Source organism: Idiotropiscis lumnitzeri, chromosome 9, assembly GCF_059441095.1.
Source record: "Idiotropiscis lumnitzeri isolate Australia: NSW breed Sydney's pygmy pipehorse chromosome 9, RoL_Ilum_1.0, whole genome shotgun sequence".
Taxonomy (NCBI): Eukaryota; Metazoa; Chordata; class Actinopteri; order Syngnathiformes; family Syngnathidae; genus Idiotropiscis; species Idiotropiscis lumnitzeri.
The window spans coordinates 20646983-20668046 of record NC_142399.1 but is presented as its reverse complement, the minus strand read 5'-3'; the positions used below and the strand labels follow the sequence as shown (position 1 = coordinate 20668046).

The 21064-nt window shown below is 55.6% G+C and overlaps 5 non-coding genes across 5 annotated transcripts; all 5 read left to right on the top strand.

Moving 5' to 3' along the window:
• The first annotated feature begins 2228 nt into the window (after positions 1 to 2228).
• On the top strand, positions 2229 to 2310 carry trnas-gcu (transfer RNA serine (anticodon GCU)). The gene has a single exon. It is a non-coding gene; the product is annotated as a tRNA-Ser (tRNA).
• Positions 2311 to 6177: 3867 nt separating this feature from the next.
• Positions 6178 to 6259, top strand: trnas-gcu (transfer RNA serine (anticodon GCU)). The gene has a single exon. It is a non-coding gene; the product is annotated as a tRNA-Ser (tRNA).
• Positions 6260 to 10126: 3867 nt separating this feature from the next.
• trnas-gcu (transfer RNA serine (anticodon GCU)) lies at positions 10127 to 10208 on the top strand. The gene has a single exon. It is a non-coding gene; the product is annotated as a tRNA-Ser (tRNA).
• Positions 10209 to 14075: 3867 nt separating this feature from the next.
• On the top strand, positions 14076 to 14157 carry trnas-gcu (transfer RNA serine (anticodon GCU)). Its single transcript has one exon. It is a non-coding gene; the product is annotated as a tRNA-Ser (tRNA).
• Positions 14158 to 18032: 3875 nt separating this feature from the next.
• trnas-gcu (transfer RNA serine (anticodon GCU)) lies at positions 18033 to 18114 on the top strand. Its single transcript has one exon. It is a non-coding gene; the product is annotated as a tRNA-Ser (tRNA).
• Positions 18115 to 21064: the final 2950 nt, after the last annotated feature.

Sequence of the window (21064 nt, the reverse complement as noted above, 5' to 3'; positions counted from 1 at the left end):
CTGTGATAGATGAGTCCACCACGGAGTCCTCAGGCTCTGCTTCCTCAATGGAAGGCGTGTCGGTAGAATTGAGGAGGTCTTCGAAGTATTCTCCCCACCGACTCACAACGTCCCGAGTCGAGGTCAGCAGCACCCCATCTCCACTATAAATAGTGTTGATGGTGCACTGCTTCCCTCTCCTGAGGCGACGGATGGTGGACCAGAATTTCTTCGAAGCCGTCTGGAAGTCGTTTTCCATTGCCTCACCGAACTTCTCCCACGCCCGAGTTTTTGCTTCGCAACCACTGAAGCCGTATTCTGCTTGGCCAGTCGGTACCTGTCAGCTGCCACCGGAGTACCACAGGCCAGAAAGGCCCGATAGGACTCTTTCTTCAGCCTGACAGCATCCCTTACCGCCGGTGTCCACCAGCGGGTTCGGGGGTTGCCGCCACGACAGGCACCGACAACCTTGCGTCCACAGCTTCGATCGGCTGCCTCAACAATGGAGGCACGAAACATGGTCCTCTCAGACTGAATGTCCGCTGCCTCCCCCGGTACGTGGGCGAAGTTCTGCCGGAGGTGGGAGTTGAAACTCTTTCTGACAGGGGATTCTGCCAAGCGTTCCCAGCAGACCCTCACAATACGCTTGGGTCTGCCGGGTCGGACCGGCATCTTCCCCCACCATCGGAGCCTACTCACCACCAGGTGGTGATCAGTTGACAGCTCCGCCCCTCTCTTCACCCGAGTGTCCAAAACATGCGGCCGCAAATCCGATGACACGACTACAAAGTCGATCATCGAACTGCGGCCTAGGGTGTCCTGGTGCCAAGTGCACATATGGACACCCTAATGCTTGAACATGGTGTTCGTTATCGACAATCCATGACGAGCACAGAAGTCTAGTAACAGAACACCACTCGGGTTCAGATTGGGGGGGGCCATTCCTCCCAATCACGCCCTTCCGGGTCTCATTGTCGTTACCCACGTGAGCATTGAAGTCCCCCAGCAGGACGAGGGAGTCTCCAGGGGGAACGCTCTCCAGCACACCCTCCAAAGACTCCAAAAAGGGTGGGTACTCTGAACTACTGTTTGGTGCATAAGCACAAACAACAGTCAGCACCCGTCCCCCCACCTTGAGGCGGAAGGAGGCTACCCTCTCGTCTACCGAGGTGAACCCCAGTGTACAGGCGCCAAGCCGGGGGGCAATAAGTATGCCCACACCTGCTCGGCGTCTCTCACCTTGGGCAACTCCAGAGTGGAAGAGTGTCCAACCCCTCTCAAGAGGACTGGTACCAGAGCCTAAGCTGTGTGTGGAGGTGAGCCCGACTATATCTATTTAGAATTTCCCTGCCTCGCACACCAGCTCAGGCTCCTTCCCAGCCAGAGAGGTGACATTCCATGTCCCAAGAGCTAGTTTCTGTAGCCGGGGATCAGAGCGCCAAGGTCCCTGCCTCTTTCCGCTGCCCGACGTGCATTGCACCGAACCCCTTTGGCCCCTCCCCCAGGTGGTGAGCCCATGTGAGGGGGAACCCACGTTGCCTCTTCGGGCTGAGCCCTGTGGGTGCAGGCCCGGCCACCAGGCGCTCGCCAATGAGCCCCACCTCCAGGCCTGGCTCCAGAGGGGGGCCCCGGTGACCGGCGTCCGGGCAAGGGAAATCGTGGTCCATGTATTGTGGTCATCATTGGGGTTCTTGTGAGCCATGCTTTGTCTGGACCCTCACCTAGGACCTGTTTGCCAAGGGTGACCCTACCAGGGGCAAAAAAGCCCCCAACAACTTAGCTCCTAGGATCATTGGGACACGCAAACTCCTCCACCATGATAAGGTGACAGCTCAATTAAATCAGTATCTAAATATTAAAAGAATCAACGTCTAAGTGCAGTCCTGCTCTACCAAACCGAATATGACAGAAATGTTGCATTTCTTGACTTCCAAAAAACTTAAACTTCCGCATCGTCATTATGCTCAGCCATCATCTGGACTGGGAGCTACTTTTCAGTCCATGTGTTCAATCAAACCCGTCCCTCAGGGGATGTGGAGGGTTCTCTTGAAACATGCAAGGTTTTGAGAAATTAGAATCAGTCTTTAAATTGAAAGGGAACCAAAGTCTAAACACAGTCCTGGTCCAAGTAAACAGAGTTTAACCCAATACTACCTTTCTACACTGACAAAAATATCCAACTTCATCTTGGTTACTAAGCCTTCTGAATTTAGAGACACTTTTCAGTCCTTTGGAAAACCACAAGAGCTGATGAGGTGGCCGAGTGGTTAAGGCGATGGACTGCTAATCCATTGTGTTCTACACCCATGGGTTCGAATCCCATCCTCATCGAATCGCTGCATTTTCTTAGTTGGTTATATTGTGGGAAGGTTGTTTCACCCTGTTGTTTAGGATATGTTGAGGTATCTCTGGGATTTTTAATTGTCTAAAGCCAATTAAATCATCCACCCATCCATCCAATATCCTCCGCTTATCCGGGGTCGGGTCGCGGAGGCAGCAGCTTCAGCAGGGAAGCCCAGACTTCCCGCTCCCCAGCCACATCTTTCAGCTCTGCCGGAGGGATGCCGAGGCGTTCCCAGGCCAGCTGGGAGACGTAGTCTCTCCAGCGTGTCCTGGGTCGTCCTCTGGGCCTCCTGCCGGTGGGACATGCCCGGAACACCTCCCCAGGGAGGCGTCCACGAGGCATCCTAAAGAGATGCCCCAGCCACCTCATCTAGCTCCTCTCTACGTGGAGGAACAGCGGCTCGACACTGAGTCCCTCCCGGATGTTCGAACTTCTCACCCTATCTCTAAGTGAGAGCCCAGAAACCCTGCGGAGGAAACTCATTTCGGCCGCTTGTACCTGAGATCTTGTTCTTTCGGTCGCGACCCACAGCTCGTGACCATAGGTGAGGGTCGGAACGTAGATTGACCGGTAAATCGAGAGCTTCGCCTTTTGGCTCAGCTCACTCTTCACCACGACAGACCGATACAGCGTCCGCATCACAGCGGAGGCTGCACCGATCCGCCTGTCGATCTCTCGCTCCGTCCTCCCCTCACTCGTAAACAAGACCCCAAGATACTTAAACTCCTCCGCTTGGGGCAGGATCTCCTCCCCGACCTGGAGAGGGCACTCCACCCTTTTCCGACTGAGAACCATGGTCTCAGATTCAGAGGTGCTCATCTTCATCCCAACCGCTTCACACTTGGCTGCGAACCGCTCCAGTGAGAGTTGGAGATCAAGGCCTGAGGAAGCCAACAGTACCACATCATCTGCGAAAAGCAGAGATGAAATACTGTGGTCACCAAACCGGATCCCCTCATCACCTCGACTGCGCCTACAAATTCTGTCCATAAAAGTTATGAACAGAATCGACGACAAAGGGCAGCATTGGCGGAGTCCAACCCTCACTGGAAATGAATCCGACTTATTGCCAGCAATGCGGACCAAACTCTGACATCGGTGGTACAGGGACCCAACTGCCCGTATCAAGGGGCTCGGTACCCCGTACTCCCGGAGCACGCTCCACAGAACTCCCCGTGGGACACGGTCGAACGCCTTCTCCAAGTCCACAAAACACATGTAGACTGGTTGGACGAACTCCCATGCACCCTCAAGGACGCTGTAGAGAGTGTAGAGCTGGTCCACTGTTCCACGGCCAGGACGAAAACCACACTGCTCCTCTTGGATCTGAGATTCAATCTCCCGACGGACCCTCCTCTCCTGTACCCCTGAGTAGACCTTACCAGGGAGGCTGAGGAGTGTGATTCCTCTATAATTGGAACACACCCTCCGGTCCCCCTTCTTAAAAAGGGGGACCACCCCCCCGGTCTGCCAATCCAGAGGCACTGTCCCCGATGTCCACGCAATGTTGTAGAGGCGTGGCAACCATGACAGCCCCACAACAACCAGAGCCCTAAGGAACTCCGGGCGGATCTCATCCACCCCCGGGGCCTTGCCACCGAGGAGCTTGTTAACCACCTCGGTTACTTCAGCCCCTGAGATAGATGAGTCCACCACGGAGTCCTCAGGCTCTGCTTCCTCAATGGAAGGCGTGTCGGTAGAATTGAGGAGGTCTTCGAAGTATTCTCCCCACCGACTCACAACGTCCCGAGTCGAGGTCAGCAGCACCCCATCTCCACTATAAATAGTGTTGATGGTGCACTGCTTCCCTCTCCTGAGACGACGGATGGTGGACCAGAATTTCTTCGAAGCCGTCTGGAAGTCGTTTTCCATGGCCTCACCGAACTCCTCCCACGCCCGAGTTTTTGCTCCGGCAACCACCGAAGCCGTATTCTGCTTGTCCAGTCGGTACCTGTCAGCTGCCTCCGGAGTCCCACAGGCCAGAAAGGCCCGATAGGACTCTTTCTTCAGCCTGACAGAATCCCTTACCGCCGGTGTACACCAGCGGGTTCGGGGGTTGCCGCCACGACAGGCACCGACAACCTTGCGTCCACAGCTTCGATCGGCTGCCTCAACAATGGAGGCACGAAACATGGTCCTCTCAGACTGAATGTCCGCTGCCTCCCCCGGCACGTGGGCGAAGTTCTGCCGGAGGTGGGAGTTGAAACTCTTTCTGACAGGGGATTCTGCCAAGCGTTCCCAGCAGACCCTCACAATACGCTTGGGTCTGCCGGGTCGGACCGGCATCTTCCCCCACCATCGGAGCCAACTCACCACCAGGTGGTGATCAGTTGACAGCTCCGCCCCTCTCTTCACCCGAGTGTCCAAAACATGCGGCCGCAAATCCGATGACACGACTACAAAGTCGATCATCGAACTGCGGCCTAGGGTGTCCTGGTGCCAAGTGCACATATGGACACCCTAATGCTTGAACATGGTGTTCGTTATCGACAATCCATGACGAGCACAGAAGTCTATTAACAGAACACCACTCGGGTTCAGATTGGGGGGGCCATTCCTCCCAATCACGCCCTTCCGGGTCTCATTGTCGTTACCCACGTGAGCATTGAAGTCCCCCAGCAGGACGAGGGAGTCTCCAGGGGGAACGCTCTCCAGCACACCCTCCAAAGACTCCAAAAAGGGTGGGTACTCTGAATTACTGTTTGGTGCATAAGCACAAACAACAGTCAGCACCCGTCCCCCCACCTTGAGGCGGAGGGAGGCTACCCTCTCGTCTACCGAGGTGAACCCCAGTGTACAGGCGCCAAGCCGGGGGGCAATAAGTATGCCCACACCTGCTCGGCGTCTCTCACCTTGGGCAACTCCAGAGTGGAAGAGTGTCCAACCCCTCTCAAGAGGACTGGTACCAGAGCCTAAGCTGTGTGTGGAGGTGAGCCCGACTATATCTAGTCAGAATTTCCCTGCCTCGCACACCAGCTCAGGCTCCTTCCCAGCCAGACAGGTGACATTCCATGTCCCAAGAGCTAGTTTCTGTAGCCGGGGATCAGAGCGCCAAGGTCCCTGCCTCTTTCCGCTGCCCGACTTGCATTGCACCGAACCCCTTTGGCCCCTCCCCCAGGAGGTGAGCCCATGTGAGGGGGAACCCACGTTGCCTCTTCGGGCTGAGCCCCGTAGGTGCAGGCCCGGCCACCAGGCGCTCGCCAATGAGCCCCACCTCCAGGCCTGGCTCCAGAGGGGGGCCCCGGTGACCCGCAAGGGAAATCGTGGTCCATGTATTGTGGTCATCATTGGGGTTCTTGTGAGCCATGCTTTGTCTGGACCCTCACCTAGGACCTGTTTGCCAAGGGTGACCCTACCAGGGGCAAAAAAGCCCCCAACAACTTAGCTCCTAGGATCATTGGGACACGCAAACCCCTCCACCATGATAAGGTGACAGCTCAATTAAATCAGTATCTAAATATTAAAAGAATCAACGTCTAAGTGCAGTCCTGCTCTACCAAACCGAATATGACAGAAATGTTGCATTTCTTGACTTCCAAAAAACTTAAACTTCCGCATCGTCATTATGCTCAGCCACCATCTGGACTGGGAGCTACTTTTCAGTCCATGTGTTCAATCAAACCCGTCCCTCAGGGGATGTGGAGGGTTCTCTTGAAGCATGCAAGGTTTTGAGAAATTAGAATCAGTCTTTAAATTGAAAGGGAACCAAAGTCTAAACACAGTCCTGGTCCAAGTAAACAGAGTTTAACCCAATACTACCTTTCTACACTGACAAAAATATCCAACTTCATCTTGGTTACTAAGCCTTCTGAATTTAGAGACACTTTTCAGTCGTTTGGAAAACCACAATAGCTGATGAGGTGGCCGAGTGGTTAAGGCGATGGACTGCTAATCCATTGTGTTCTACACCCATGGGTTCGAATCCCATCCTCATCGAATCGCTGCATTTTCTTAGTTGGTTATATTGTGGGAAGGTTGTTTCACCCTGTTGTTTAGGATATGTTGAGGTATCTCTGGGATTTTTAATTGTCTAAAGCCAATTAAATCATCCACCCATCCATCCAATATCCTCCGCTTATCCGGGGTCGGGTCGCGGAGGCAGCAGCTTCAGCAGGGAAGCCCAGACTTCCCGCTCCCCAGCCACATCTTTCAGCTCTGCCGGAGGGATGCCGAGGCGTTCCCAGGCCAGCTGGGAGACGTAGTCTCTCCAGCGTGTCCTGGGTCGTCCTCTGGGCCTCCTGCCGGTGGGACATGCCCGGAACACCTCCCCAGGGAGGCGTCCACGAGGCATCCTAAAGAGATGCCCCAGCCACCTCATCTAGCTCCTCTCTACGTGGAGGAACAGCGGCTCGACACTGAGTCCCTCCCGGATGTTCGAACTTCTCACCCTATCTCTAAGTGAGAGCCCAGACACCCTGCGGAGGAAACTCATTTCGGACGCTTGTACCTGAGATCTTGTTCTTTCGGTCGCGACCCACAGCTCGTGACCATAGGTGAGGGTCGGAACGTAGATTGACCGGTAAATCGAGAGCTTCGCCTTTTGGCTCAGCTCACTCTTCACCACGACAGACCGATACAGCGTCCGCATCACAGCGGAGGCTGCACCGATCCGCCTGTCGATCTCTCGCTCCGTCCTCCCCTCACTCGTAAACAAGACCCCAAGATACTTAAACTCCTCCGCTTGGGGCAGGATCTCCTCCCCGACCTGGAGAGGGCACTCCACCCTTTTCCGACTGAGAACCATGGTCTCAGATTCAGAGGTGCTCATCTTCATCCCAACCGCTTCACACTTGGCTGCGAACCGCTCCAGTGAGAGTTGGAGATCAAGGCCTGAGGAAGCCAACAGTACCACATCATCTGCGAAAAGCAGAGATGAAATACTGTGGTCACCAAACCGGATCCCCTCATCACCTCGACTGCGCCTACAAATTCTGTCCATAAAAGTTATGAACAGAATCGACGACAAAGGGCAGCATTGGCGGAGTCCAACCCTCACTGGAAATGAATCCGACTTATTGCCAGCAATGCGGACCAAACTCTGACATCGGTGGTACAGGGACCCAACTGCCCGTATCAAGGGGCTCGGTACCCCGTACTCCCGGAGCACGCTCCACAGAACTCCCCGTGGGACACGGTCGAACGCCTTCTCCAAGTCCACAAAACACATGTAGACTGGTTGGACGAACTCCCATGCACCCTCAAGGACGCTGTAGAGAGTGTAGAGCTGGTCCACTGTTCCACGGCCAGGACGAAAACCACACTGCTCCTCTTGGATCTGAGATTCAATCTCCCGACGGACCCTCCTCTCCTGTACCCCTCAGTAGACCTTACCAGGGAGGCTGAGGAGTGTGATTCCTCTATAATTGGAACACACCCTCCGGTCCCCCTTCTTAAAAAGGGGGACCACCCCCCCGGTCTGCCAATCCAGAGGCACTGTCCCCGATGTCCACGCAATGTTGTAGAGGCGTGGCAACCATGACAGCCCCACAACAACCAGAGCCCTAAGGAACTCCGGGCGGATCTCATCCACCCCCGGGGCCTTGCCACCGAGGAGCTTGTTAACCACCTCGGTTACTTCAGCCCCTGAGATAGATGAGTCCACCACGGAGTCCTCAGGCTCTGCTTCCTCAATGGAAGGCGTGTCGGTAGATTTGAGGAGGTCTTCGAAGTATTCTCCCCACCGACTCACAACGTCCCGAGTCGAGGTCAGCAGCACCCCATCTCCACTATAAATAGTGTTGATGGTGCACTGCTTCCCTCTCCTGAGACGACGGATGGTGGACCAGAATTTATTCAAAGCCGTCTGGAAGTCGTTTTCCATGGCCTCACCGAACTCCTCCCACGCCCGAGTTTTTGCTTCGGCAACCACCGAAGCCGTATTCCGCTTGGCCAGTCGGTACCTGTCAGCTTCCTCCGGAGTCCCACAGGCCAGAAAGGCCCGATAGGACTCTTTCTTCAGCCTGACAGCATCCCTTACCGCCGGTGTACACCAGCGGGTTCGGGGGTTGCCGCCACGACAGGCACCGACAACCTTGCGTCCACAGCTTCGATCGGCTGCCTCAACAATGGAGGCACGAAACATGGTCCTCTCAGACTGAATGTCCGCTGCCTCCCCCGGCACGTGGGCAAAGTTCTGCCGGAGGTGGGAGTTGAAACTCTTTCTGACAGGGGATTCTGCCAAGCGTTCCCAGCAGACCCTCACAATACGCTTGCGTCTGCCGGGTCGGACCGGCATCTTCCCCCACCATCGGAGCCAACTCACCACCAGGTGGTGATCAGTTGACAGCTCCGCCCCTCTCTTCTCCCGAGTGTCCAAAACATGCGGCCGCAAATCCGATGACACGACTACAAAGTCGATCATCGAACTGCGGCCTAGGGTGTCCTGGTGCCAAGTGCACATATGGACACCCTAATGCTTGAACATGGTGTTCGTTATCGACAATCCATGACGAGCACAGAAGTCTATTAACAGAACACCACTCGGGTTCAGATTGGGGGGGCCATTCCTCCCAATCACGCCCTTCCGGGTCTCATTGTCGTTACCCACGTGAGCATTGAAGTCCCCCAGCAGGACGAGGGAGTCTCCAGGGGGAACGCTCTCCAGCACACCCTCCAAAGACTCCAAAAAGGGTGGGTACTCTGAATTACTGTTTGGTGCATAAGCACAAACAACAGTCAGCACCCGTCCCCCCACCTTGAGGCGGAGGGAGGCTACCCTCTCGTCTACCGAGGTGAACCCCAGTGTACAGGCGCCAAGCCGGGGGGCAATAAGTATGCCCACACCTGCTCGGCGTCCCTCACCTTGGGCAACTCCAGAGTGGAAGAGTGTCCAACCCCTCTTAAGAGGACTGGTACCAGAGCCTAAGCTGTGTGTGGAGGTGAGCCCGACTATATCTAGTCAGAATTTCCCTGCCTCGCACACCAGCTCAGGCTCCTTTCCAGCCAGACAGGTGACATTCCATGTCCCAAGAGCTAGTTTCTGTAGCCGGGGATCAGAGCGCCAAGGTCCCTGCCTCTTTCCGCTGCCCGACTTGCATTGCACCGAACCCCTTTGGCCCCTCCCCCAGGAGGTGAGCCCATGTGAGGGGGAACCCACGTTGCCTCTTCGGGCTGAGCCCCGTGGGTGCAGGCCCGGCCACCAGGCGCTCGCCAATGAGCCCCACCTCCAGGCCTGGCTCCAGAGGGGGGCCCCGGTGACCCGCAAGGGAAATCGTGGTCCATGTATTGTGGTCATCATTGGGGTTCTTGTGAGCCATGCTTTGTCTGGACCCTCACCTAGGACCTGTTTGCCAAGGGTGACCCTACCAGGGGCAAAAAAGCCCCCAACAACTTAGGTCCTAGGACCATTGGGACACGCAAACCCCTCCACCATGATAAGGTGACAGCTCAATTAAATCAGTATCTAAATATTAAAAGAATCAACGTCTAAGTGCAGTCCTGCTCTACCAAACCGAATATGACAGAAATGTTGCATTTCTTGACTTCCAAAAAACTTAAACTTCCGCATCGTCATTATGCTCAGCCACCATCTGGACTGGGAGCTACTTTTCAGTCCATGTGTTCAATCAAACCCGTCCCTCAGGGGATGTGGAGGGTTCTCTTGAAACATGCAAGGTTTTGAGAAATTAGAATCAGTCTTTAAATTGAAAGGGAACCAAAGTCTAAACACAGTCCTGGTCCAAGTAAACAGAGTTTAACCCAATACTACCTTTCTACACTTACAAAAATATCCAACTTCATCTTGGTTACTAAGCCTTCTGAATTTAGAGACACTTTTCAGTGCTTTGGAAACCCACAAGAACTGATGAGGTGGCCGAGTGGTTAAGGCGATGGACTGCTAATCCATTGTGTTCTACACCCATTGGTTCGAATCCCATCCTCATCGAATCACTGCATTTTCTTAGTTGGTTATATTGTGGGAAGGTTGTTTCACCCTGTTGTTTAGGATATGTTGAGGTATCTCTGGGATTTTTAATTGTCTAAAGCCAATTAAATCATCCACCCATCCATCCAATATCCTCCGCTTATCCGGGGTCGGGTCGCGGAGGCAGCAGCTTCAGCAGGGAAGCCCAGACTTCCCGCTCCCCAACCACATCTTTCAGCTCTGCCGGAGGGATGCCGAGGCGTTCCCAGGCCAGCTGGGAGACGTAGTCTCTCCAGCGTGTCCTGGGTCGTCCTCTGGGCCTCCTGCCGGTGGGACATGCCCGGAACACCTCCCCAGGGAGGCGTCCACGAGGCATCCTAAAGAGATGCCCCAGCCACCTCATCTGGCTCCTCTCTACGTGGAGGAACAGCGGCTCGACACTGAGTCCCTCCCGGATGTTTGAACTTCTCACCCTATCTCTAAGGGAGAGCCCAGACACCCTGCGGAGGAAACTCATTTGGGCCGCTTGTACCCAAGATCTTGTTCTTTCGGTCGCGACCCACAGCTCGTGACCATAGGTGAGGGTCGGAACGTAGATCGACCGGTAAATCGAGAGCTTCGCCTTTTGGCTCAGCTCACTCTTCACCACGACAGACCGATACAGCGTCCGCATCACAGCGGAGGCTGCACCGATCCGCCTGTCGATCTCTCGCTCCGTCCTCCCCTCACTCGTAAACAAGACCCCAAGATACTTAAACTCCTCCACTTGGGGCAGGATCTCCTCCCCGACCTGGAGAGGGCACTCCACCCTTTTCCGACTGAGAACCATGGTCTCAGATTCAGAGGTGCTCATCTTCATCCCAACCGCTTCACACTTGGCTGCGAACTGCTCCAGTGAGAGTTGGAGATCACGGCCTGAGGAAGCCAACAGTACCACATCATCTGCGAAAAGCAGAGATGAAATACTGTGGTCACCAAACCGGATCCCCTCATCACCTCGACTGCGCCTAGAAATTCTGTCCATAAAAGTTATGAACAGAATCGGCGACAAAGGGCAGCATTGGCGGAGTCCAACTCTCACTGGAAATGAATCCGACTTATTGCCAGCAATGCGGACCAAACTCTGGCATCGGTGGTACAGGGACCCAACTGCCCGTATCAAGGGGCTCGGTACCCCGTACTCCCGGAGCACGCTCCACAGAACTCCCTGTGGGACACGGTCGAACGCCTTCTCCAAGTCCACAAAACACATGTAGACTGGTTGGACGAACTCCCATGCACCCTCAAGGACGCTGTAGAGAGTGTAGAGCTGGTCCACTGTTCCACGGCCAGGACGAAAACCACACTGCTCCTCTTGGATCTGAGATTCAACCTCCCGACGGACCCTCCTCTCCTGTACCCCTGAGTAGACCTTACCAGGGAGGCTGAGGAGTGTGATTCCTCTATAATTGGAACACACCCTCCGGTCCCCCTTCTTAAAAAGGGGGACCACCCCCCCGGTCTGCCAATCCAGAGGCACTGTCCCCGATGTCCACGCAATGTTGTAGAGGCGTGGCAACCATGACAGCCCCACAACATCCAAAGCCCTAAGGAACTCCGGGCGGATCTCATCCACCCCCGGGGCCTTGCCACCGAGGAGCTTGTTAACCACCTCGGTTACTTCAGCCCCTGAGATAGATGAGTCCACCACGGAGTCCTCAGGCTCTGCTTCCTCAATGGAAGGCGTGTCGGTAGAATTGAGGAGGTCTTCGAAGTATTCTCCCCACCGACTCACAACGTCCCGAGTCGAGGTCAGCAGCACCCCATCTCCACTATAAATAGTGTTGATGGTGCACTGCTTCCCTCTCCTGAGACGACGGATGGTGGACCAGAATTTCTTCGAAGCCGTCTGGAAGTCGTTTTCCATGGCCTCACCGAACTCCTCCCACGCCCGAGTTTTTGCTTCGGCAACCACCGAAGCCGTATTCTGCTTGTCCAGTCGGTACCTGTCAGCTGCCTCCGGAGTCCCACAGGCCAGAAAGGCCCGATAGGACTCTTTCTTCAGCCTGACAGCATCCCTTACCGCCGGTGTACACCAGCGGGTTCGGGGGTTGCCGCCACGACAGGCACCGACAACCTTGCGTCCACAGCTTCGATCGGCTGCCTCAACAATGGAGGCACGAAACATGGTCCTCTCAGACTGAATGTCCGCTGCCTCCCCCGGCACGTGGGCGAAGTTCTGCCGGAGGTGGGAGTTGAAACTCTTTCTGACAGGGGATTCTGCCAAGCGTTCCCAGCAGACCCTCACAATACGCTTGGGTCTGCCGGGTCGGACCGGCATCTTCCCCCACCATCGGAGCCAACTCACCACCAGGTGGTGATCAGTTGACAGCTCCGCCCCTCTCTTCACCCGAGTGTCCAAAACATGCGGCCGCAAATCCGATGACACGACTACAAAGTCGATCATCGAACTGCGGCCTAGGGTGTCCTGGTGCCAAGTGCACATATGGACACCCTAATGCTTGAACATGGTGTTCGTTATCGACAATCCATGACGAGCACAGAAGTCTATTAACAGAACACCACTCGGGTTCAGATTGGGGGGGCCATTCCTCCCAATCACGCCCTTCCGGGTCTCATTGTCGTTACCCACGTGAGCATTGAAGTCCCCCAGCAGGACGAGGGAGTCTCCAGGGGGAACGCTCTCCAGCACACCCTCCAAAGACTCCAAAAAGGGTGGGTACTCTGAATTACTGTTTGGTGCATAAGCACAAACAACAGTCAGCACCCGTCCCCCCACCTTGAGGCGGAGGGAGGCTACCCTCTCGTCTACCGAGGTGAACCCCAGTGTACAGGCGCCAAGCCGGGGGGCAATAAGTATGCCCACACCTGCTCGTCGTCTCTCACCTTGGGCAACTCCAGAGTGGAAGAGTGTCCAACCCCTCTCAAGAGGACTGGTACCAGAGCCTAAGCTGTGTGTGGAGGTGAGCCCGACTATATCTAGTCAGAATTTCCCTGCCTCGCACACCAGCTCAGGCTCCTTCCCAGCCAGACAGGTGACATTCCATGTCCCAAGAGCTAGTTTCTGTAGCCGGGGATCAGAGCGCCAAGGTCCCTGCCTCTTTCCGCTGCCCGACTTGCATTGCACCGAACCCCTTTGGCCCCTCCCCCAGGAGGTGAGCCCATGTGAGGGGGAACCCACGTTGCCTCTTCGGGCTGAGCCCCGTGGGTGCAGGCCCGGCCACCAGGCGCTCGCCAATGAGCCCCACCTCCAGGCCTGGCTCCAGAGGGGGGCCCCGGTGACCCGCAAGGGAAATCGTGGTCCATGTATTGTGGTCATCATTGGGGTTCTTGTGAGCCATGCTTTGTCTGGACCCTCACCTAGGACCTGTTTGCCAAGGGTGACCCTACCAGGGGCAAAAAAGCCCCCAACAACTTAGCTCCTAGGATCATTGGGACACGCAAACCCCTCCACCATGATAAGGTGACAGCTCAATTAAATCAGTATCTAAATATTAAAAGAATCAACGTCTAAGTGCAGTCCTGCTCTACCAAACCGAATATGACAGAAATGTTGCATTTCTTGACTTCCAAAAAACTTAAACTTCCGCATCGTCATTATGCTCAGCCACCATCTGGACTGGGAGCTACTTTTCAGTCCATGTGTTCAATCAAACCCGTCCCTCAGGGGATGTGGAGGGTTCTCTTGAAACATGCAAGGTTTTGAGAAATTAGAATCAGTCTTTAAATTGAAAGGGAACCAAAGTCTAAACACAGTCCTGGTCCAAGTAAACAGAGTTTAACCCAATACTACCTTTCTACACTGACAAAAATATCCAACTTCATCTTGGTTACTAAGCCTTCTGAATTTAGAGACACTTTTCAGTCCTTTGGAAAACCACAAGAGCTGATGAGGTGGCCGAGTGGTTAAGGCGATGGACTGCTAATCCATTGTGTTCTACACCCATGGGTTCGAATCCCATCCTCATCGAATCGCTGCATTTTCTTAGTTGGTTATATTGTGGGAAGGTTGTTTCACCCTGTTGTTTAGGATATGTTGAGGTATCTCTGGGATTTTTAATTGTCTAAAGCCAATTAAATCATCCACCCATCCATCCAATATCCTCCGCTTATCCGGGGTCGGGTCGCGGAGGCAGCAGCTTCAGCAGGGAAGCCCAGACTTCCCGCTCCCCAGCCACATCTTTCAGCTCTGCCGGAGGGATGCCGAGGCGTTCCCAGGCCAGCTGGGAGACGTAGTCTCTCCAGCGTGTCCTGGGTCGTCCTCTGGGCCTCCTGCCGGTGGGACATGCCCGGAACACCTCCCCAGGGAGGCGTCCACGAGGCATCCTAAAGAGATGCCCCAGCCACCTCATCTAGCTCCTCTCTACGTGGAGGAACAGCGGCTCGACACTGAGTCCCTCCCGGATGTTCGAACTTCTCACCCTATCTCTAAGTGAGAGCCCAGACACCCTGCGGAGGAAACTCATTTCGGCCGCTTGTACCTGAGATCTTGTTCTTTCGGTCGCGACCCACAGCTCGTGACCATAGGTGAGGGTCGGAACGTAGATTGACCGGTAAATCGAGAGCTTCGCCTTTTGGCTCAGCTCACTCTTCACCACGACAGACCGATACAGCGTCCGCATCACAGCGGAGGCTGCACCGATCCGCCTGTCGATCTCTCGCTCCGTCCTCCCCTCACTCGTAAACAAGACCCCAAGATACTTAAACTCCTCCGCTTGGGGCAGGATCTCCTCCCCGACCTGGAGAGGGCACTCCACCCTTTTCCGACCGAGAACCATGGTCTCAGATTCAGAGGTGCTCATCTTCATCCCAACCGCTTCACACTTGGCTGCGAACCGCTCCAGTGAGAGTTGGAGATCAAGGACTGAGGAAGCCAACAGTAACAGATCATCTGCGAAAAGCAGAGATGAAATACTGTGGTCACCAAACCGGATCCCCTCATCACCTCGACTGCGCCTACAAATTCTGTCCATAAAAGTTATGAACAGAATCGACGACAAAGGGCAGCATTGGCGGAGTCCAACCCTCACTGGAAATGAATCCGACTTATTGCCAGCAATGCGGACCAAACTCTGACATCGGTGGTACAGGGACCCAACTGCCCGTATCAAGGGGCTCGGTACCCCGTACTCCCGGAGCACGCTCCACAGAACTCCCCGTGGGACACGGTCGAACGCCTTCTCCAAGTCCACAAAACACATGTAGACTGGTTGGACGAACTCCCATGCACCCTCAAGGACGCTGTAGAGAGTGTAGAGCTGGTCCACTGTTCCACGGCCAGGACGAAAACCACACTGCTCCTCTTGGATCTGAGATTCAACCTCCCGACGGACCCTCCTCTCCTGTACCCCTGAGTAGACCTTACCAGGGAGGCTGAGGAGTGTGATTCCTCTATAATTGGAACACACCCTCCGGTCCCCCTTCTTAAAAAGGGGGACCACCCCCCCGGTCTACCAATCCAGAGGCACTGTCCCCGATGTCCACGCAATGTTGTAGAGGTGTGGCAACCATGACAGCCCCACAACATCCAGAGCCCTAAGGAACTCCGGGCGGATCTCATCCACCCCCGGGGCCTTGCCACCGAGGAGCTTGTTAACCACCTCGGTTACTTCAGCCCCTGAGATAGATGAGTCCACCACGGAGTCCTCAGGCTCTGCTTCCTCAATGGAAGGCGTGTCGGTAGAATTGAGGAGGTCTTCGAAGTATTCTCCCCACCGACTCACAACGTCCCGAGTCGAGGTCAGCAGCACCCCATCTCCACTATAAATAGTGTTGATGGTGCACTGCTTCCCTCTCCTGAGACGACGGATGGTGGACCAGAATTTCTTCGAAGCCGTCTGGAAGTCTTTTTCCATTGCCTCACCGAACTCCTCCCACGCCCGAGTTTTTTCTTCGGCAACCACCAAAGCCGTATTCTGCTTGGCCAGTCGGTACCTGTCAGCTGCCTCCGGAGTCCCACAGGCCAGAAAGGCCCGATAGGACTCTTTCTTCAGCCTGACAGCATCCCTTACCGCCGGTGTCCACCAGCGGGTTCGGGGGTTGCCGCCACGACAGGCACCGACAACCTTGCGTCCACAGCTTCGATCGGCTGCCTCAACAATGGAGGCACGAAACATGGTCCTCTCAGACTGAATGTCCGCTGCCTCCCCCGGTACGTGGGCGAAGTTCTGCCGGAGGTGGGAGTTGAAACTCTTTCTGACAGGGGATTCTGCCAAGCGTTCCCAGCAGACCCTCACAATACGCTTGGGTCTGCCGGGTCGGACCGGCATCTTCCCCCACCATCGGAGCCAACTCACCACCAGGTGGTGATCAGTTGACAGCTCCGCCCCTCTCTTCACCCGAGTGTCCAAAACATGCGGCCGCAAATCCGATGACACGACTACAAAGTCGATCATCGAACTGCGGCCTAGGGTGTCCTGGTGCCAAGTGCACATATGGACACCCTAATACTTGAACATGGTGTTCGTTATCGACAATCCATGACGAGCACAGAAGTCTAGTAACAGAACACCACTCGGGTTCAGATTGGGGGGGCCATTCCTCCCAATCACGCCCTTCCAGGTCTCATTGTCGTTACCCACGTGAGCATTGAAGTCCCCCAGCAGGACGAGGGAGTCTCCAGGGGGAACGCTCTCCAGCACACCCTCCAAAGACTCCAAAAAGGGTGGGTACTCTGAACTGCTGTTTGGTGCATAAGCACAAACAACAGTCAGCACCCATCCCCCCACCTTGAGGCGGAGGGAGGCTACCCTCTCATCCACCGGGGTGAACCCCAATGTACAGGCGCCAAGCCGGGGGGCAATAAGTATGCCCACACCTGCTCGCCGTCTCTCACCTTGGGCAACTCCAGAGTGGAAGAGTGTCCAACCCCTCTCAAGAGGACTGGTACCAGAGCCTAAGCTGTGTGTGGAGGTGAGCCCGACTATATCTATTTAGAATTTCCCTGCCTCGCACACCAGCTCAGGCTCCTTCCCAGCCAGAGAGGTGACATTCCATGTCCCAAGAGCTAGTTTCTGTAGCCGGGGATCAGAGCGCCAAGGTCCCTGCCTCTTGCCGCTGCCCGACTTGCATTGCACCGAACCCCTTTGGCCCCTCCCACAGGTGGTGAGCCCATGTGAGGGGGAACCCACGTTGCCTCTTCGGGCTGAGCCCCATGGGTGCAGGCCCGGCCACCAGGCGCTCGCCAATGAGCCCCACCTCCAGGCCTGGCTCCAGAGGGGGGCCCCGGTGACCCGCGTCCGGGCAAGGGAAATCGTGGTCCATGTATTGTGGTCATCATTGGGGTTCTTATGAGCCATGCTTTGTCTGGACCCTCACCTAGGACCTGTTTGCCAAGGGTGACCCTACCAGGGGCAAAAAAGCCCCCGACAACTTAGCTCCTAGGATCATTGGGACACGCAAACCCCTCCACCATGATAAGGTGACAGCTCAATTAAATCAGTATCTAAATATTAAAAGAATCAACGTCTAAGCGCAGTCCTGCTCTACCAAACCGAATATGACAGAAATGTTGCATTTCTTGATTTCCAAAAAACTTAAACTTCCGCATCGTCATTATGCTCAGCCACCATCTGGACTGGGAGCTACTTTTCAGTCCATGTGTTTAATCAAACCCGTCCCTCAGGGGATGTGGAGGGTTCTCTTGAAACATGCAAGGTTTTGAGAAATTAGAATCAGTCTTTAAATTGAAAGGGAACCAAAGTCTAAACACAGTCCTGGTCCACGTAGACAGAGTTTAACCCAATACTACCTTTCTACACTTACAAAAATATCCAACTTCATCTTGGTTACTAAGCCTTCTGAATTTAGAGACACTTTTCAGTCCTTTGGAAATCCACAAGAACTGATGAGGTGGCCGAGTGGTTAAGGCGATGGACTGCTAATCCATTGTGTTCTACACCCATGGGTTCGAATCCCATCCTCATCGAATCGCTGCATTTTCTTAGTTGGTTATATTGTGGGAAGTAGTTTCACCCTGTTGTTTAGGATATGTTGAGGTATCTCTGGGATTTTTAATTGTCTAAAGCCAATTAAATCATCCACCCATCCATCCAATATCCTCCGCTTATCCGGGGTCGGGTCGCGGAGGCAGCAGCTTCAGCAGGGAAGCCCAGACTTCCCGCTCCCCAGCCACATCTTTCAGCTCTGCCGGAGGGATGCCGAGGCGTTCCCAGGCCAGCTGGGAGACGTAGTCTCTCCAGCGTGTCCTGGGTCGTCCTCTGGGCCTCCTGCCGGTGGGACATGCCCGGAACACCTCCCCAGGGAGGCGTCCACGAGGCATCCTAAAGAGATGCCCCAGCCACCTCATCTGGCTCCTCTCTATGTGGAGGAACAGCGGCTCGACACTGAGTCCCTCCCGGATGTTCGAACTTCTCACCCTATCTCTAAGGGAGAGCCCAGACACCCTGCGGAGGAAACTCATTTCGGCCGCTTGTACCCGAGATCTTGTTCTTTCGGTCGCGACCCACAGCTCGTGACCATAGGTGAGGGTCGGAACGTAGATCGACCGGTAAATCGAGAGCTTCGCCTTTTGGCTAAGCTCACTCTTCACCACGACAGACCGATACAGCGTCCGCATCACAGCGGAGGCTGCACCGATCCGCCTGTCGATCTCTCGCTCCGTCCTCCCCTCACTCGTAAACAAGACCCCAAGATACTTAAACTCCTCCACTTGGGGCAGGATCTCCTCCCCGACCTGGAGAGGGCACTCCACCCTTTTCCGACTGAGAACCATGGTCTCAGATTCAGAGGTGCTCATCTTCATCCCATCCGCTTCACACTCGGCTGCGAACCTCTCCAGTGAGAGTTGGAGTTCACGGCCTGAGGAAGCCAACAGTACCACATCATCTGCGAAAAGCAGAGATGAAATACTGTGGTCACCAAACCGGATCCCCTCAGCACCTCGACTGCGCCTAGAAATTCTGTCCGTAAAAGTTATGAACAGAATCGGCGACAAAGGGCAGCATTGGCGGAGTCCAACCCTCACTGGAAATGAATCCGACTTATTGCCAGCAATGCGGACCAAACTCTGACATCGGTGGTACAGGGACCTGTCACGGTTCGCCTTACGGCGAGGAGGAGGTGGACCCAAAAGGCGAGGAGGCAGAGAGGTGAGTAACGTGAAGGGAATTTATTAACTGAAACAAACAAGGACAAACAACGTGGCATGGGGCTAGGGAACAAGGGCAACCAGAACGTGACTAACAGAAAAGGAGGACGAGGAACAGAAGCCGGGGCAAAACGCTGAGGGACGTAACGGGAACGAGAGCATGAACTTGACAGTAACAAACGTGGTCGTGGAAGTCCGGAAAGTGCGGCAATGACCCGACACTGCGTTGTCGGTATGGGAAGCTTAAATAGTCCGAGTGATCAGGGGAGCAGATGGGAAACAGGTGTGTGATGAGGGTAACGGGGAACAGGTGCGTGGCTGGTGAGGACGAGTGCTGAGGGGAGGCGCTATCACAGCTGACCAAAACAAAAACAAAGTGCACATGGCAGGGAGGTGACGAAAACAATAACAAAACCGCATGACACGAAAACAATACAAAAACCCCTGTCATGCCTGACGCGGATCATGACAGTACCCCCCCCTTAAGGGACGGATTCCAGACGTCCCACAAAAAGAACAAAATGAAAAACCATGTCCAAAAACGAGGGTGGGCGGAAGGGGTCGGGCGGTGGGTCAACGACCCGTGATCGAAGCCGGTCTGGCGGATGTCCGGGAGGCCAGACCAGCGCGTCCTTTCGTGGCCATTCAGGCGGCCGTCCGGGTGGCCGAACCCGCAAGTCCAGTCGTGGCCGTTCGGGCGGGCGTCCGGGAGGCCAAACCAGGGAGTCCGACTGTGGCCATTCAGGCGGGCGTCCGGGAGGCCCAGATCGCCTCATCGAGTGCGCCGCCGAGGCTAAGACGAGAAGCGGCGGCGGGTCGAGGGGCTCAGCCGAGGCAGAGGCTTGGAGCGGCGGCGGACCGGGCGCAGCCGAGACAGGAACTTGGAGCGACGGCTGGTCGTCCAGCCCCGCCGAGTCAGGGACGTGGAGCGGCGGCTGGTCGTCGAGCGTCGATGAGACCGGAACGTGGATCGGCGGCTGGTCGTCGAGCGTCGACGAGACAGGAACGTGGATCGGCGGCAGGTCGTCGAGCGTCGCCGAGACAGGAACGTGGAGCGGCGGCTGGCCGTCGAGCCCCGCCGAGACAGGAACGTGGATCGGCGGCTGGTCGTCGAGCCCCGCCGAGACAGGAACGTGGATCGGCGGCTGGTCGTCGAGCGTCGACGAGACAGGAACTTGCGACGGGTGCAGGACGTGCTCCGCCGGGACATGAGCTTGAGGCGGACGCAGGACGTGCTCCGCCGGGACGTGAACTTGGGACGGACGCAGGGAGTGCTCCGCCTGAACGTGGACTTGAGGCGGGCGCAGGACGTGCTCCGCCGGGACAAGAGCTTGAGGCGGACGCAGGACGTGCTCCGCCGGGACGTGAACTTGGGACGGATGCAGGGAGTGCTCCGCCTGAACGTGGACTTGATCTTGAGACGGACGCAGGACGTGCTCCGCCTGAACGTGGACTTGATCTTGAGACGGACGCAGGACGTGCTCCGCCTGAACGTGGACTTGACCTTGAGACGGACGCAGGACGTGCTCCGCCGGGACATGAGCTTGAGGCGGACGCAGGACGTGCTCCGCCGGGACGTGAACTTGGGACGGACGCAGGGAGTGCTCCGCCTGAACATGGACTTGAGGCGGGCGCAGGATGTGCTCCGCCGGGACGTGAACTTGGGACGGATGCGGGATGTGCTCCGTCTGAACGTGAACTTGATCTTGAGACGGACGCAGGACGTGCTCCGCCTGAACGTGGACTTGACCTTGAGACGGACGCAGGA